This window comes from Brassica napus, chromosome A9, assembly GCF_020379485.1.
Source record: "Brassica napus cultivar Da-Ae chromosome A9, Da-Ae, whole genome shotgun sequence".
NCBI lineage: Eukaryota > Viridiplantae > Streptophyta > Magnoliopsida > Brassicales > Brassicaceae > Brassica > Brassica napus.
Window position 1 is genome coordinate 21,641,311 of NC_063442.1, and position 14,801 is coordinate 21,656,111.

General features: G+C 42.8%; 2 non-coding genes across 2 annotated transcripts; both read right to left on the reverse strand.

Moving 5' to 3' along the window:
- Positions 1-12,758: 12,758 nt before the first annotated feature.
- Positions 12,759-12,865, reverse strand: LOC125578768. The gene has a single exon (XR_007316851.1). It is a non-coding gene; the product is annotated as a small nucleolar RNA R71 (small nucleolar RNA).
- A 390-nt stretch (positions 12,866-13,255) lies between these two features.
- On the reverse strand, positions 13,256-13,411 carry LOC125578701. Its single transcript, XR_007316784.1, has one exon. It is a non-coding gene; the product is annotated as a 5.8S ribosomal RNA (ribosomal RNA).
- Positions 13,412-14,801: the final 1,390 nt, after the last annotated feature.

The following is a 14,801-nucleotide window of genomic DNA, read 5'->3' on the forward strand; positions in this document are numbered from 1 at the left end:
AACTGCTATATCTGTAATCTGTTTCGAGAGTTTTCCGCAGTGTGTAAACTTGCGGGATTTCAGAAGATTCTCGAATATTGGCAAAGAGACAAATTTTGGGATCTCGTATCAAGGTGTTTGATACTATGCCTAGAGATGTTAGAGACCAGTGCGCTGGGTTTAGGGCAAGACGTAGGTTTACTCCTGGTTTTAGAGGGTGCGATGACTAATTCGACTTACGTATCCCGTTTCAGTTTCATCCTGATTCCATACCGATTTAAAGTCCGCGATAGGTTCTCGGCTTATACAACTTGTATGGTTGGAATCGAGCATCTCTCCGGAGATCGGAAGTGTTGGACCAAATTTTTGGATTTCTTTTATAGCGCTATTATCCTTGTGTCGGATGTACGAGAGTCATCTCTACGAGATGGCTAAGTCTGTTTAGGACGTTGAGAGTTTGTTGTGATCAGAAACAAACTTAATGGTAAAAAATACTGTTTCGAGTCTTCGCGAAGGATATGTTTTGAGAAGATGTTAGTGCGTATGACTTTCTGGTCTTCCAAGAAAATGTTTTTATCGAGGAAGGAAATTTCGTCGAAGAACAAATCTTCAGGCGTCTGCGACGTCTCGCGATGCTGAAGATTTGTTATTCTTTCGTATGCCACGTTTCATGTTTGAAATGTTTGCGGGCTTGAAGATATTTCGCGATGTTGCAAGGGTTTAGTCTTAGCCATGCGTTTGAAAAACATTCTAGTTTGACTACGAATGTTCGCAGCGAAAATTGTTGTTCATGTTTGGATGCTAATAGTTTTATTTGCGATCGAGGAATTATGACTGAGGTGTCGTGTAAATTTGTCTATGGGAACAAGCGTTTTCCTTCATAGTGCTTTGTGAAGTGTTGGCCTTCCGAGATGTATTTCGTGCATTTTTTAGGATGTTTCGTATAGCTCTAGAAGCTTTGTTACGAATTTTTCCTTACATGCCGCGTATTATGGTTAAAACGTTGCGGGCTTAAAGTGAATTGTGGAGCGTATTGAACTTGGTCAATTTTCGAAAAGTTTAGATTTTCCGTTAACCGTTTGGTTGTTAGGACTTAGTTTCGTTACGAAGAATTTATCATATGATTTCCGACTGTGGGCTATACGATAATTTATCATATCATATCACCGATTTTACGAAGGTCGTAAATCAGTGATATGTATACATATGTCAAAGTAGCATTGTTTCTGCGGGTTTTATGAGAAACGTTCCCTCTGTGATTTTGATCTTAGGTGAAAGTTGCTTGGAGTTACTCACGGAGTATTACCGAAGTTTATTTCAATACGATCTAGTCGCGACGTTTTTCATAGGTTTTTCGAGAGGATTCTCATGACACATTCGTTTCTTGAACGAATTGGTCAACCAGAGGTGGATCTAGCTAACCATCGGTAGGAAAGTGATCCTTTTAATGTGCACGATGCTACATATATTCTCGAGTTTTCTTTGTCGCAAATGTTTTCGATGCTTTTCCGTGACTTACTTGGTACAACGGAAACTGAAAGAAATGCTTTGGTGATTGAAGATTTCTCGTAGAAATTTTTAAAACGAAACTGGCTTTCTGAAGCCGGAAAAGGCTTCAATACTTTGGCTAATCGTCGAGTTTCAGTTTGATATTGGTACAAGTTTTCTGTACGCATGATTGCGACAAGAAATGATGTATAGTTTTTGAGATTATGTTCATGATCGTCTGGATATGTTGCTAGCGTTTAGACGAATATTAAGATTGTCGTTTGCCTATTCTTGACGATTTGCAGAAGTTTTTTGAAGTTTGGGAGTATACGAGTATAGTATACGTACCTACTCCCCCTTTTTTTTTACGAAAGAAAACGGTTGAACCGATACTTTGAAGGGTTGTGTACGTTTCCTCTTCTGATGTTTGGAATGATCGATAATTCGGGCGATTTATAGACGACGCTTGGACTGTGATTTGGTTGTTTCCACGTTGACGACTTGGGATATGTCGGTTCCGAGAAAATTGCCAGAAACAAATCGGTTTTAAGACGACGTTCATGTCTCTAACTTTTCTCTCTTTAGGAAGCGAGCTTGATATGCGTGGCGATCGTTTCTCGACTTTCGGAGAGTTTAGATCGGTTTGCAAGATCTGGATGAACAATTATGGAACAATATATCGAGACAGGAAAAATCGCTTAAAACTTAGTTCGCTAGACTATCCGCCTAGGTTTTACGTTTCCTAAAGTTCTATGGCAGCCTCAAAGTAATTTCCTACGAAAATTCCAAGTCTGATTTTAAAAATTTCAAGTCGGAAATACCTTAGTTCTCTCGAAGATGCAGTTTTGTCCCTTCTCAGTTTTGCGTGCTCATTTTCGTTTCCTATTCTCGTGTATGTTCGCCATTTCCGATATTGGTGTTTATCCTTTTAAACTTGACATTTATCTTTAGAACTTGACTGTTATCTTCTCCTTAGATAAGACGTCGATTTTTGTAAAAAGGTTCAACGTAATCGTATAGTTAAGGGGGCTAAGGTGTTAAGTTAACCGTTGCTGTTTTATACGATTAATCTGAATCCATGCGAGGAAACAGGTCTTTGCGATTTTTTTTTATATCATAAAGTCTCAATGGTAACTTCAATCGAGGCGAAACAAGAGACGTTTCGATCGAGATTCGAAAGTGAACGCAAAGATGGAGGTAGGGCGAGCAGGAACAAGCCAAGGAGTTTAAGATGAGTTTTACTTGTTTTCGTCGTAAAATCTCAACGGAAACTCCGATTGAGACGAAACGAAAAGCGTTTCGATGAGGATTCAAAGGAGAACGCAAAGGAGGACCCCTTTGAGGCCTGACAGGTCGCTATAGCGAGTGAGGATGTCATCTCGGTCGCTATAGCGAGTGGAAGGGAGCCAAGACGAGTCCAACTTGTTTTTGTCGTAAATTCTCGATGGAAACTCCGATTGAGACGAAACAAAAAGCGTTTCGATGAGGATTCAAAGGAGAACGTAAAGGAGGACCCCTTTGAGGCCTGACGGGTTGCTATAGCGAGTGAGGATGTCATCTCGGTCGCTATAGCGAGTGAAAGGGAGCCGAGACGAGTCCAACTTGTTTTCGTCGTAAATTTTCGATGGAAACTCCGATTGAGACAAAACGAAAAGCGTTTCGATGAGGATTCAAAGGAGAACGCAAAGGAGGACCCCTTTGAGGCCTGATAGGTCGCTATAGCGAGTGAGGATGTCATCTCGGTCGCTATAGCGAGTGGAAGGGAGCCGAGACGAGTCCCACTTGTTTTCGTCGTAAAATCTCAACGGAAACTCCGACTGAGACGAAACGAAAATGGTTTCGATGAGGATTCAAAAGAGAACCCAAAGGAGGACCTTTCTGAGGCCTTACAGGTCGTTACGTAGCGAGTGGAAGCAAGCCAAGAAGAGTCCTACTTGTTTTCGTCGTAAAATCTCAACGGAAACTCCGATTGAGACGACACGAAAAGCGTTTCGATGAGGATTCAAAAGAGAACCCAAAGAAGGACCTTTCTGAGGCCTTAAAGGTTGCTACGTAGCGACTGACGGTCTGACAGATCGCTACGTAGCGAGTGGAAGCAAGCCAAGAAGAGTCCTACTTGTTTTCGTCGTAAAATCTCAACGGAAACTCCGATTGAGACGAAACGAAAAGCGTGGCGATGAGGATTCACAAGAGAACCCAAAGGAGGACCTTTCTGAGGCCTTACCGGTCGCTACGTAGCGATTGGAGACTTGGCTTGAGCTCGGTCGCTACGTAGCGACCGAGCGGTGTGCGTGCTCGGTCGCTACGTAGCGAGCGAGCGGTGTGCGTGTTCGGTCGCTATGTAGCGACCGAGCGGTGTGCGTGCTCGGTCGCTACGTAGCGACCGAGCAGTGTGCGTGCTCGGTCACTACGTAGCGACCGAGCGGTGTGCGTGCTCGGTCGCTACGTAGCGACCGAGCGGTGTGCGTGCTCGGTCGCTACGTAGCTACCGAGCAGTGTGCGTGCTCGGTCGCTACGTAGCGACCGAGCAGTGTGCGTGCTCGGTCGCTACGTAGCGACCGAGCTAGGTAATCGTTTTGTTGTGTTTCCTTTTTCCGCGATTAACCTAGGGGTTTTTCACCGGTTTTTGGGAGAACAAGTTTTATCCTTCCGAATTGTCAACGGAAAACGTGTTTTGGTAAAACCCTTACGCATCGAGATTTCTTTTGTTCGATAATGAGCCAAACTCACGGGGTTTGATAAGATTTATCGTTTCCCTTTACGTTTAGAAAGAGAAATCCCGAGCTTGTTTTAGTGCTCTTCCTGTGGCGGAAGGTCGCAGCAAGGCTTTCAATTTTGTTGAACATAGGAGCAGTCAGTGCTGCGAGTTTGTCTTTCATATATCCAGACATAGTTTCGATCAAGCGTTTTGTGGCCATGAGTAAGAGTAATCCGTTACCCCCCCTCTCTCTAGCGCCAAACTATGGGAACCGAAATTCGCACTGTCGATTTTCGTTTAAATAAGGAAACTAGAAAAACCCTAATTTCCCAGAGGTCCCGGATCTCTGCGAGAACCAACGACAAGTGATCAAATATATGCGGAAATTATGAAAAGATAACAAACGAGTTTAGAGAAAACAATTGATCTTATTTCGAGTCCGCGTAAGAGCGTTGCGATCATTACAAGAGATCATGAAAGCTTTGGCCGCAGAGGCTGTCAGCGAGTTACTTAGTTCTAGCGGCCTAATAGCTCAAACCTAGTTGAGTCGCAGCTCGATAACGAAAGACGAAATAGATAAAGAAAAGGTTTTTGATTGATTTCGGACTGAACCTTGTTAAAGGCTGCCTACGTACCCCCTTCGAGGATCAAGCCAAACGTAGTTCAATTGATAGAGCTGGACAAGAGATCGAACTGCCTGGGCGAGTCCGTCTAGTAATTGAGTGCCAGTCATAGAAACCGAACTTGTCGAGAATAAAGCCTAAAGTTTCTAAGTGCAAAGAATTCTGAATCTAAAAAGTTCTCCCCATGCCTCTCGCCTAGGACTCCTTATATACTAGCTCCAAGGTCGGTTTACACTTTTACTCTTCTACCCTTAAGCCGTCATCGCATAAAATGGAGATATTCCATTTTTTCCGATCTTCGTATTTATCCTCAAAATTTTGCATTTATCCGCGGAAACTTGACATTTATCCTTCCTTGCGCGCCAAGCGTAAACCGTCATACGGTTTATGGGCTTTTGGTTAAGAAATCGTAAGTTGGGCCTCGAGTCGTGTCTTAGGTCCCTTTGGGCCGTCTTCCGACTCGAAACGTTTATTACGACTTCTTTCGATAAAGAACGAACTTTCGGCGGTTTTTACCGCAAAGTTTGATTGATGTCTTAGAATGGTCGGAAGACATGAACTGAGTTTGCTACGGTCTTCGGGAGATAGCATCGTAGGATAGACGAGAATGCATGAATTGGTGTTGTATCGACGTTTCAGAAGAGTTCGGTCGCTACGTAGCGACCGAGCTTGGCTCGAGCTCGGTCGCTACGTAGCGACCGAGCAGGACGGATGCTCGGTCGCTATGTAGCGACCGAGCGGTACGGACGCTCGGTCGCTACGTGGCGACCGAGCTGTGTGCATGCTTGGTCGCCGCGTATCGATCGAGCTTGGCTTGTCCGTGGTCCGATTGCCGTACTCGAGCTTGTCCGCGGCCGAATTGGATACATGTCTGTTTCCTTCGGACAATCGGTATTTAGTGGTTCGATTGAGATTTGGACAAGATTTTACCGCAAGGCTCTTTGTAAAGATATCTTTACGAAGATTACTTTTTCGTAAAAACGTTCATGCTGATTTTTACGGACTTTCAGGCATTGATTCCGTCGTGACCGATTTTGACCCCAACACGTAGTCTACAGCGACTAGTATATATTTGTTTCCATATGAAGATGGGAAAGGTCCCATAAAATCGATACCCCAGCAATCAAAGACTTCAACTTCAAGAATGAACTTTTGTTTCATTTCGTGTCTTTTGCTGATTTTTCCCCGTCTTTGGCATCTGTCACATTGGGTTATAAATGCATGGACATCGCGAAAGATAGTTGGCCACCAAAATCCAGATTGGAGAATTTTTGAAACTGTTTTAAAGGTAGTGAAATGTCCTGCATACTCAGCTCCGTGACATTGGTAAATAATGTCTGGAATTTCAGCTTCGGATACGCATCGTCTGTATATGCCAACAGAACAATGCTTATAGAGGTAAGGTTCATCCCAATGATAGCGTCTTACTTCTCTGAAAATTTTCTTCCTCATATATCCCTTGAGTTCGTTTGGTTCAACCTCAGCTGCCAAATAGTTAACTATGTCGGCATACCAGGGTCGGTTATCCGAGTTTCTACCAATCGCATTTACCTCCCGTTGTGATAATTCCTTATGTGTGAGATTAATCTCATCACCGGAAATATTTACTTGTAAACCGAAGTTGATCTTAATAAACGGGGGTTCGTGATTTTGGTTATCTGAGAGGTGAGAAATTACATCAGTCTCGTTATCGATCGATGTAGAACTACGTGAATCGACCGATATGACTTCTCCCTCATCGATCGATTGATTTTCAGATGTGAGAGATACTTGACCGCGAAGGATGTATCTATGTGTGCAACATTCTCTGTGGGAAAGAAGTCGTCTATAGGGATATCATCCTCTATCCTTATCCTAGAAAGATGGTCAGCGACTCCATTATCTACTCCTCTCTTATCCTTAATCTCAATGTCAAACTCTTGGAGTAGTAGAATCCAGCGTATGAGTTGAGGTTTAGCATCTTTCTTTTGCATTAAATATTTGATGGCAGCGTGATCAGTGTGAACTATTACACGTGAGCCAATCAAGTATCTTTCTCTGTTGTTGCATAATTCTGTTGTCCTTCATCAAGCGTGCGGCTGGCGTAGTAAATAGCATGTAGCTTTTTATCTTTCCTTTGGCCTAGAACTGCTCCAATTGCGAAATCACTCGCATCGCACATGATTTCGAAAGGAAGATTCCAATCGGGGGCTTGTACGATAGGGGCAGTGATAAGGGATTTCTTTAAATCTTCAAAAGCTCTCATGCATTCGGGGGTAAAATCGAATTTAATATCCTTTCAAGTAAGTTATTTAGAGGTCTAGCAATTTTGCTGAAGTCCAGTATAAATCTTTTGTAAAATCCGGCGTGTCCGAGAAAACTTCGTACGTCCTTAACAGTTTTAGGTGGGGGTAAACTGGTCATTACTTCAATCTTAGCTCTATCGACCTCTATTCCAGCAGCGGAAACTCTATGTCCTAATACTATTCCATCGTTTACCATGAAATGGCATTTTTCCCAGTTTAGGACAAGGTTCTTTTCTTCGCATCTTTCCAATACCTTGCATAAATTGTCGAGGCAACTCTTAAAATCTGATCCATAGACTGAGAAATCATCCATGAATACTTCCATGAAGTCCTTGATCATATCTGTAAAGATTGACATCATACATCGTTGGAAAGTAGCGGGGGCATTACATAGACCAAATGGCATTCTGCGATATGCGAAAGTTCCATAGGGGCATGTAAACGTTGTCTTTTCTTGATCATCCGGGTGTATAGGAATTTGGAAAAATCCGGAATATCCATCAAGAAAACAGTGATACTGGTGATTAGCTAATCTCTCCAGCATCTGATCAATAAAGGGAAGGGGAAAATGGTCTTTCCTAGTATCGGCATTCAGTTTCCTATAATCAATGCACATCCGATGACCAATAACGGTACGAGTCGGAATGAGTTCGTCTTTTTTATTCTTCACTACAGTGATACCTCCCTTTTTGGGTACAACATGTACGGGGCTTACCCATTTGCTATCCGGAATGGGGTAAATAACTCCAGCATCAAGGAGTTTTATAATTTCCTTCTTAACTACTTCTTTCAGATTCGGATTCAATCTCCTTTGCTGTTCTATTGACGTTTTAGCGTCATCTTCCAAGTTAATCCGATGCATGCAAAGATCAGGAGAAATTCCAGGAATGTCATCGAGAGAATACCCGATTCCTTTCCTGTACTTGCGTAATTTATTCAGCAATAAAGCAAGTTCTCCGCTAGTGAGATTGGCGTTGACGATAACAGGGTAGGATTGGTCATAAAGGTAAGCGTACTTAAGGCCGCTGGGCAGAGGTTTTAATTCTACCTTTGGTGCTTTATCTTTAAACCAGTTTAATTGTGAAGGAGGTTGTCGATCGACGGTATCTTGAAGGTATCGATCGATGACAACTTCGGAATCGTCATTTTCTTCTACGTTTGCAACGTTGATGCTAGCATCCATTAGTTGCATGTAATCGTCTGTCCTATCTGATATGCTGAACACTTCATTTTCCATGTGGTTAAGGGTATCTTCTAAGGGGTTGTCTGAACACATGTTTATGAAAGAGTCTCTTTCATCCTCAGAAACCTTTTCCACGTAGAAGGTCTGGTCATCTATTAGAGGTCGCTTAATCAGTCTTTCCATATCAAAAGTCATCGAGATATCCCATATGTTCAAATTAATTCGTCCTTCCTTGACGTCAATGATCGCTCCAGCTGTAGCTAGGAAAGGCCGACCCAGAATGAGGGGGTCTTTGGGTTCTTGTCTGTATTTCAACACAACAAAATTTGTAGGCACGATGCAATCGTTAATCTTTATGGGAACATCTTCGAGAATTCCTTCGGGTACCCTAATAGATCTATCAGCTAAAACCAGGGTGATCGGAGTTGGCATAAACTCTATGTATCCTAACGTCACAGCAACAGAGTAAGGCATAAGGTTCACGCTAGAACCGAGGTCACAGAGTGATCTAGGGAAACGTGTGTTTTCTATCTTACAATCTAGGACGAAACTACCAGGATCGGATCTCTTCGTTGGAGTTCCTCCTTTAATCATAGCACTTACTTCTTCTGAAATCATCATCACACTGTGTTCTGCGATTGGATAGTTTGGAGATGTCATATCTTTTATATACTTCTTAATTGAAGGTGCTATTTTTATAGCATCGCTAAGAGACATCTCGACAGAAATCGTATCTAAGGTTTTTTTGCAGATTGCTTTCTCTAATGATTTCTTAGTTTGCGTTTTAGGAGGAAAAGGGGGTAAAGTTCTATAGACTCTTTCAATTATGGGTTCGGGTTTAGTAGACCGTCGATCGATGGGTTTCTCCGGTTGTTGATGGATGGTGGGTGTTTTGGGTCGATCGACGTCAGTTCCGTACTGTCGATCGATCTCATCCTCAATCTCTGTATCTTCTTCTAGTTCTAAGTCTATTGCCTTTTCCTTAGCCTTTTCAGCGGTGGTTTTCCGGTTGTCTTGAGATGGATTTGGGTCTAGTTCGTCAAGAAAAATAGGATGAGAGTTGCTTTTCCCGGTCTCATCGGCATCGTCAGGTTTTCCAACATCTGAATTATTCCTCGTGCCTGCTGCGAGGTTTTTCCCGCTGCGCAGCATTACGGCACTGACTTGACGTCTTGGGTTTAGATCAGTCCTTCCGGGAAGACATCCAGCATCTCTCTTTATTGCAGTTGCTATCTCAGCTACTTGACCTTCTAATTTTCGGATTAGTTCTCCTAAAGAATCTGCTTTTTCCATCAATTCTCCGTAAACCATATTTATCTTTCCGTAAAACTCCGATTTCGTCCTACGGTTGCCAGTAAGAGCTTGTCTGATATTGAACCTTTCTCTTCCGGTACGTGATTTTAAAGCAGTGTCATAAGCTTGGGTAAAGCTCTCGACATGAAAAACAGAGGAAGGATCAGAGCAGTTCGTTTCTTCATCCGAATAATCATCGGTGTCAGACAAAGCGTTTTCGTCGATCTGGGCTATTTCAGATTGGTGTTTGTTTTGAAGAAAGGACTGAAGGAATTTAAGGGAATTCTTAATTTCTAATAAATCAGAATTGTCTTTTGGATTTGTAGTTTTTTTCTATTTCTTCATCCATTTTTTCATAGGACCTTCCCGTTGTCATATTCTTGATAAGGTGTCTAGCTCCTTCGGGATTCCTAGTGGTGAAATTTCCATCACTCGCTGTATCGAGTGTGGTTTTGTAGCTCAAATTAACACCTGCATAAAAGATGTTAAGAAGTTGTGGTTCTGAGTAACCATGATGGGGACATTCAAGTTCATAGCCTTTGAATCTTCCCCAAGCATTTTTAAATGATTCGCGTGGACCTTGGCGAAATGTAGCAATTTGTTTTCTTACTTCCCAGTAGCGTTCATCAGTGAAAAATTCTCTAAGGAAAGCTCTTCTAATCTCTTTCCAACAAGTGAGTGATCCTGTTGCTAAACAGTTCAACCACCTGAGGGCTTCTCCTTCTAGGGAGAATGAGAATAGTTTGCAACGATCATATTCATCTGGTATTAATTCTTCCAAACTCTCAATATGATCTTGTGGGTGTTCTGGGAGGGATCCACGGAATTGGTTTTGATGAACCATACGGTAGTAATCTGCGTTAAACTTAGATTTCTTGGTATCGTCTCCTGGTATTTTAATAGCGGACCTATTGGAATAGGTCCTACCAGGATCAAGGTAGTCTTGTATGGACAATTTTATATCTTCACCTTTAGTTAAGGTGGAATTTTCCTTAACAGGGATTTCAGTCCCCTGTTTAGTTTGGCTAGTTTCATTGCTCGTTTGACCATTTAGTTCAGTTTGGACTACTTTCTCATTAGCGGGCTTGGTAAGAGAATACTTACCTGCTTCCGGCTGGGCGGTATCGATCGATGTTGGTGACTCCGCATCGGTCGATTCCTCCGACTCATCGTCGCTCGATGGAAACGTATTTCCGTCGATCGATGGTTGGTCGCGCTCTATGTTCTCCATTCTTTGTGTCTGAATAACAGATTAAGAAAGAAAACCTTAGCAAGATTTTCGTAACAAGTCTATACTAAATTCTAAATTAAATATAATGGTAATAAGAAAGAGTCCCCGGCAACGGCGCCAAATTTGATATCACTCAAATTACCCTAAAGAGTGTTACTCTCATCAAAAGAGGTTCAGATGTAGTACTTAGGGATCGAATCCACTGAGACTCTAGGATTACTCAACATACATAAATAATTAGAAATGAATATAGACTAAAAGGTTTTAATAGTTTTAAAAGCAATAAATGATAAATCGAAAGCAACAGTGATTCAATAGATTGAATTGAAGTGGTTTCAAGATTGGGAAAGTAGCTAGATCCAGGTAATTCTCAGGTATAAAATTTATGCACTTAGTTTAGACTAAAGGGTTCAATGGTTCTTGAACTAAACGTTGATTTAACCGGATAGGTTATCTTCACTAGATCTCGGATCTCAACTGTCGTATTTTGATCTCGAGAAAGTGTCGATCGATGCGACTTTATGTACATCGACCGATACACCTTTGTAACGATCGACCGACAGAACGATAGTTGCGTCGATCGACGGTTATTCTAGCGAGCTTTGCGAACGGGTTTAACTTGTTCTCTAACCTTCTCAGACCAACTGTCGTTGCGCCTGAGTCAGTTAGATCACGCAAATGAGTTCAGGTATTGAGGGGAAACGGTTAGTTGGACTCAATTAATCCTAGGATATAAAATGAAGGTGATCAATCTCAATTTTAGCATTAAGTTCATAAGCAATGAAAGAACAGTCAAAACACCTTTTTAACAGTCATATTAGCAGTACATAATTTCAACCATGGTGAGAAACCTAAATCTAACAATTGGTTTACTCAAACATATTCATGAGAGACAAAGTCATGATGGTGTGAAATAAACTCAAATGAAACATAGAACACAAATAGATAGAGTAATAGAAATAAAGGAGTTCAAGATCTTCTTTGTTTTGCAGTCTCAGATTTATCCCTCCAATCCTAAGCTCTCCTAATGGTAGCCAAAATGCTCCTTTTCCAAACTAGGTCTTTTGCGAGTGTCTACCTAGAAATGATACAAAACCCTAGTACATATAGCCTAACAGGCGGCCAGGGACTTAAGCTGTAAATAATAGATCTTCTGGGAAATGAAATCTTTTAGTTTGCGATTTCATCTGTGTGACTGCGTATCGATCGGTGCACAAGAATGTATGTCGATTGATAATAAGTGATTAAGATCGACCGATGTTGCTCTTCAAGCGTCGATCGATTTTCCTTGCGTAAAAGCATTCCAAAATGTCCCAAAAGTATCATTTCCTTCCATCAGGTGAATAAACCTTTATTTGCTTTGAAAAGACTCTAAAACATGATTAATACATCTTAAAACCTTTATATACCATGTATAAAAGAGGGTGAAAATCATGGTATATCACGTACGTCGATCGATACCGTGTTGTCAAAAATGGTAAACGTTATTATTCTAACACAGGACAAGAACGGAAACCTGTATGACCAGGACGGTCATCTGCGTAATGCAACAGGTCAGAAAATAGACGCTCAGGGGACTGTAATCCCTGATGCTGATGCTACAGGAGCTGCTCAACCTGTAGACGAGGACGCTCGATCGAAACCACTGGCCGACTACAATCGCCCAGATGAGTACTATTCCAACAGATCAGCTATTCGACTTCCGGAGATCCAGAAGTAAAATTTCGAGCTGAAGCCTCAATACTACAATCTCGTGTCGCAGATACCCTACTCTGGGTTACTGTACGAGCATCCTATGGACCATCTAGAACGGTTCGAGGATTTAATTGCTGCTATTCGGATTGAAGGAGTCCCCGAAGATTACCTGAATGGAGAGGCGATGCACTGGCTTAGGCAGCTACCCACAGGATCCTTAACATCCTGGGCCGACATCAAGAATGCTTTCTTACGTAACTTCTTCGATGAGGCGCACGCAGAAGAACTTTGAAACAAAATTTTCACATTCTCACAGGAGGCTGGAGAGTCCTTCAAAGATGCGTGGATTAGATTTAGGTTCTTCCAGCGAGACTGTCCACACCACGGATTTAACGAAGTGCAGCTGCTAAGCACTTTCTTCCGAGGTCTGGCCTTACAGTATCAAATGGCTCTTGATACGGCGAGTGAAGGAAACTTCACTACTCGGAATCCGTTAAAAGCTGTGAGACTTATCGAAAACCTTGCTAAAAGCAGCGGCACCAAAAACATTGACTCTGAATGGAAGAAGTCTGTAGCCTCTATCGGGAAGGAACAGATGGACGAAGTAAGAGCTAAGTTAGATGTGGTGCACGAGATTCATATATGACGAGAATTGAATTCACCACCGCATGTCGACGCTCCTGGCGTCCTTAGCTCGGATTTTGGCCAACCGCGTGCGGTAACACACGGGAGATCAGCTTCCGTCCCATATCCTCGAGAGGATGGGGGGACGACGATGTGTGACACCCAGGCAGACGTGCCCTCGGCCAGAAGGCTAGGGGCGCAACATGCGTTCAAAGACTCGATGGTTCACAGGATTATGCAATTCACACCAAGTATCGCATTTTACTACGTTCTTCATCGATGAGAGAGCCGAGATATCCATTGCCGAGAGTCGTTTAGACTTTACATTGCTGCACTGCTTTCGAACAAACACCGTCTCCGGGTTGGCGAAAGCAGGCTGTTTAGTTGCATTTTCCTTGACACTTTTCGTGCCGGGGTTTGGAGATATCCGAAAGTTCTGCATACGATCCAACCAAAACTGAAGTCTTGGGCATGGATAAACGCATAACCACGGAATCGGCAAGCACAGTAAGAAACCGGCCTACCGAGAGTGATGTTTTATCGTTCTCAGGTCGTTATGTTTCCAGGGTACGACAATGATCCTTCCGTAGGTTCACCTACGGAAATCTTGTTACGACTTCTCCTTCCTCTAAATAATAAGGTTTAGTGGACTTCTCGCGATGTCGCAGACGTCGAACTGCCCACGTCGCCGCGATCCGAACACTTCACCGGATCATTCAATCGGTAGGAGCGACGGGCTGTGTGTACAAAGGGCAGATATGTAGTCAATGCAAGCTGATGACTCGCGCTTACTAGGAATTCCTCGTTGAAGACCAAAAATTGCAATGATCTATCCCCACACGATGAAATTTCAAAGATTACCCGGGCCTGTCGGCCAAGGTGTGAACTCGTTGAATACATCAGTGTAGCGCGTGTGCGACCTAGAACATCTAAGGGCATCACAGACCTGGTATTGCCTCAAACTTTCTTTGGCCTAAATGGCCATAGTTCCTCTAAGAAGCCGGCCGTGAAGGGATGCCTCCACGTAGCTAGTTAGCTGGCTGAGGTCTCGTTCGTTAACGGAATTAACCAGACAAATCGCTCCACCAACTAAGAACGACCATGCACCACCACCCATAGAATCAAGAAAGCGCTCTCAGTCTGTCAATCCTTACTATATCTGGACCTGGTAAGTTTCCTCGTGTTGAGTCAAATTAAGCCGCAGGCTCCACTCCTGGTGGTGCCCTTCCGTCAATTCCTTTAAGTTTCAGCCTTGCGACCATACTCCCCCCGGAACCCAAAAACTTTGATTTCTCATAAGGTGCCAGCGGAGTCCTAACCGCTGATCCCTGGTCGGCATCGTTTATGGTTGAGACTAGGAGGGTATCTGATCGTCATTGAGCCCCTAACTTTCGTTCTTGATTAATGAAAACATCCTTGGCAAATGCTTTCGCAGTTGTTCGTCTTTCATAAATCCAATACTTTCACCTCTGACTATGAAATACGAATGCCCCCGACTGTAGAAACCCGTTAAAAAAAGAAGAGAGAGAGAGAATGGTCGAGTATCCTTGTGGTGGTCGAGTCGCGGGTGATCGAGAAGTTTTGAAGTACGAAGTGGGCGAAGAAATGATCGTGAGTTAACTATGAGTCGAATAAGTTTCTCGACCATAGTTAGAAGATGTCTTAGATTGATGAGACGGACGTTTTGGAAGCACGACGGTTT